Source organism: Bison bison, unplaced genomic scaffold, assembly GCF_000754665.1.
Source record: "Bison bison bison isolate TAMUID 2011002044 unplaced genomic scaffold, Bison_UMD1.0 scf7180017864030, whole genome shotgun sequence".
NCBI classification, from domain to species: domain Eukaryota; kingdom Metazoa; phylum Chordata; class Mammalia; order Artiodactyla; family Bovidae; genus Bison; species Bison bison.
In genome coordinates this window covers 2586207-2589865 of record NW_011494602.1, presented here as the reverse complement: position 1 = coordinate 2589865, position 3659 = coordinate 2586207, and the positions used below count along the sequence as shown (strand labels likewise).

Sequence of the window (3659 nt, the reverse complement as noted above, 5' to 3'; positions counted from 1 at the left end):
CTAGACAGACCTTTGTTGGCAAAGTAATGTCTCTGCTTTTCAATATGCTATCTAGGTTGGTCATAACTTTCTTTCCAAAGAGTAAGCATCTTTTAATTTCATGGCTGCAGTCATCATCTGCAGTGATTTTGGAGCCCCCAAAAATAAATCTGACACTGTTTCCACTGTTTCCCCATCTATTTCCCATGAAGTGATGGGACCAGATGCCATGATCTTAGTTTTCTGAATGTTGAGCTTTAAGCCAACTTTTTCACTTTCCACTTTCACTTTCATGAAGAGGCTTTTTAGTTTCTCTTCACTTTCTGCCATAAGGGTTGTGTCATCTGTATATCTAAGGTTATTGATATTTCTCCCGGCAATCTTGATTCCAGCTTGTGCTTACTAATCTCCATTGTGCCTGGAGGCATCAGTCTTCAGGAAAAGTAGAAAGAGCCAACCAATTCTTAAAACCAGCAATAAATAAGATAACCCAGGAGACCTCCCTGGGATGGAAGGAGGCTTTACCAATAGCTCTCCTCCTCACCTGTATTGCCCCTAAGAAACAGGTTGGTCTTAGTCCTCATGAGATGCTATAAGGGAGGCCTTTTGTTTATGTCAATGACCTCTTCATAGATCCAGAGGCTCAGACCCTCTGGTCTTATACCATGGCCATTGGGCAATTCCAACAGGATATACAGTTGTGAGGTGCCAACCAAGGCCCAAAAGATTCTAAAGAGTCACCACTATATGCTCCAGGGACTCAAGTCCTAATTAAAGTCTGGAAAGATGGATCTCCAAAGGCTCAACTCCAGCCCAAATGGAAGGGGCCCTACCCTGTAATACTTTCTAGTCCCACAGCAGTCAAGTTACCAAGACATGACTCCTGGATGCACTGCTCACATGTCAAGCCATGGAAGAAAACAGAAGAGGACACTCAATATATCTGTGAGCCCTTGGGAGATCTCAGATACATATTCAGAATGACAAATTAATGCCATTCTAATGAACACCCCCAAAATTAAGTTTATGGGGATAAGATTTCTCAGAACAGCTCTAAAGAGCAACACAGCTTGGCAGGGGTTGTACTCCAAAACAGACAGGGGATGGATCTCCTGATCCCTGAACAAGGAGGGAGTTGAGCCATCTTGAATGAGACATGTTGTTTCTGGGTAAATACCTCCAGATAAGTTAAAGTCTCACAGTCCTCAAGAAAAACATTCAGACCCTACATTATCTCAAAGAATGAGCTGGAGAGTTCTCTGGGTGGCTACAATCTCTCTTTGGGTAATATTCCTGGTGATGGGAATTTGGAGTTGCCTAATGCCCCTGCTAGTCCCTGCCATCACCATATTGATGCTGCTTGTGATTGCTCCATGTATTATCAATTGTCTAACCCGTTTTGTCTCTGCCCAAGTCAACAAGCTACAACATGCAGTGCCAGTGCAACAGTGATATATAGAACTACAGCCGACCACAGAAAATATTACTCACCCTTGGATGGACACCACTATAAGGACTCTGAGGCCTGAGACTGGCAAGAGGGGGAGGCCCAATGCCCTTCCCCATCCCAGCTCAGCAGGAAGTAAGCCAGAAAGGCTTCTATGCCCCTGTTCCCAAAGAACTGGGCCTCCCATCTCTTGAGGGGGGGAACATTAGGTAGTTAGAATAGGAAAAAGGAGTCCAGAATGGCGGTGGCCAAAAGACAAAGAAGGGAAAAACCTGTGAAAATAGAACAAAAGAAGGTCCAAGGACTGGAGTGAGGACCTCAAACAGTGAGGTAAAACAAACATCACTCCTCATTAGCCCAATTTACATAGGGCAGGCCCAGGGGAGGAGAAAAAACATATAAAAAGAGGAGTTAAACCTTTCTTCTCTTCTAGTCTTTTGGGTTGGCATTCCCTCACACTTTGAGGATGTATTTTCCTTTACTTTCTAAATAAAACTGAGCTGTAACACGGAGCTGTAACGCTGGTCCACTGCTTCAAATTTTTGTTGTGACAAGACAGAACTGAGGAAATTATAAACTCCCCCCAACAAAATTATAATAGAAAATCCACATTCTTCCCCTGATGTTACTTTTCTAGAAGCTATGCAAAATTGAAGTGTTGAATTTTCAAGATAATATTTAAAGATATTCAGTTCTGAACTTCCTTGTTGGTTCTTTAAGTTAAGGACAAGCTTCTTTAGTAAAGTGACCCATTACAAGCAAGTCTATCTTTGTTAAACTGGAGCATGTGTGTATTACTTAAGCATAAAGCTAACTACATTTGAATTAGCCATCACAATGCCACCATCTACTAATTATCTTACATTATTACTTAATATAATATATAGGAAACTATCCAGTGATCCCTAAAATTGAGTTTTAAACTGGACTGTGCCCTATTGATCAATATGATACATTTTACAAGCTTAACCTCCCTTCCCAAGTACAATTACCTACTGCTCCTTTCCTTCTTTTCTTATCTATTGAAAGCTGTATCTTTTCCACGTTTTAATCTGCTTCACTCACCTCACTTTGTCCTTTTGATTTCTGTCTCTCAAACACCCACCTAATCCTTTCTTTAAAAATGTACCATAGTCTGGGCAGAGGAGTGGCCACAGCCAGGCTACTCACCTCTGCAGAGGCTCTTGATGGCGCCGCCCACAGGCACCCGGCTCTGCCTGTCTGCTGCCATGGTGCCCAGGAGGTCAGCTCCACTGAGGGGGTGGCGAAGGAGGAGCCCAAGGGGAGGCTGGGGAGGCTGTCAGAAAACCCGCTCCTGAAAGAGTGGAAATAAGCCAAAAAAGGCAGTGGGAAAGGGTGAATCTTCAGACAAAAAAGCGTAAACAAATGGAAAAAGAGGAGCAAAGGGACAATAGGCAGAAGTGGATAACCAAGAGACTAAAGAGACTTACCTGTAGAAAATGCAGAGACTAAAAACGAGGAGAGCCCAGCCTCTGATGAAGACGAGAAAGAAGCCAAGTCTGATTAATACCACACACCCAGTCCTGCCAGCGGTCCCTGTTTCCCTTCTTGTACAATCCAGAGGAATATTTATCAACTATTTTGTAAATGCAAGTTTTTTGGTAGCCTAAAAACATTTTTTAAAAGGAGAGAATCCCACCTCATCCCATTTTTTAAGTGTAAATGCTTTTTATTAAGAGGTGAAATCATTTTCTGGTTGTTTATTTTTTGGTACAACCAGAAAATAGTGGGATATTAGATACAGGAGGTTTTGATTGTGTTGGGTGTCAGCTTAATGTTCCATAGATGGGGGGTAGCTTTTATATTCCATAATATAAAAGCATCCTATAATATAAAAGCTTTTATATCCTATAATATAAAAGCATATCCTATAATATAAATGGCAATTTGGAGTCAGTTGTGCATTTAATGTCTTGAACACTTTAAATTACATCTCTTCACATATTGCTTTGGTAGAATTATTTTCTACAGGAAACCACTTTTTGATCTTGGCTCTCCTGATCAGAATTTCATGTGCTCTATAACATCCTTGGTCGTGGTAGTCCAGTTTTCCTAGTAACTTGGTTAATGTGCTGTGAACGATTGACAGTTTGAGTATGTAGTGAATATGATATTAAATTGTGAATCAGTGGGACTTATGATGTAACAGCATATCAATATTTGAAGATATTGGTACTTGCTACCCTGTTAAGAAAAGTTTGCTCCAAATTTT

General features: G+C 41.2%; 1 pseudogene; it reads left to right on the top strand.

Moving 5' to 3' along the window:
* The first annotated feature begins 2549 nt into the window (after positions 1–2549).
* Positions 2550–2954, top strand: LOC104984489 (annotated as a pseudogene).
* Positions 2955–3659: the final 705 nt, after the last annotated feature.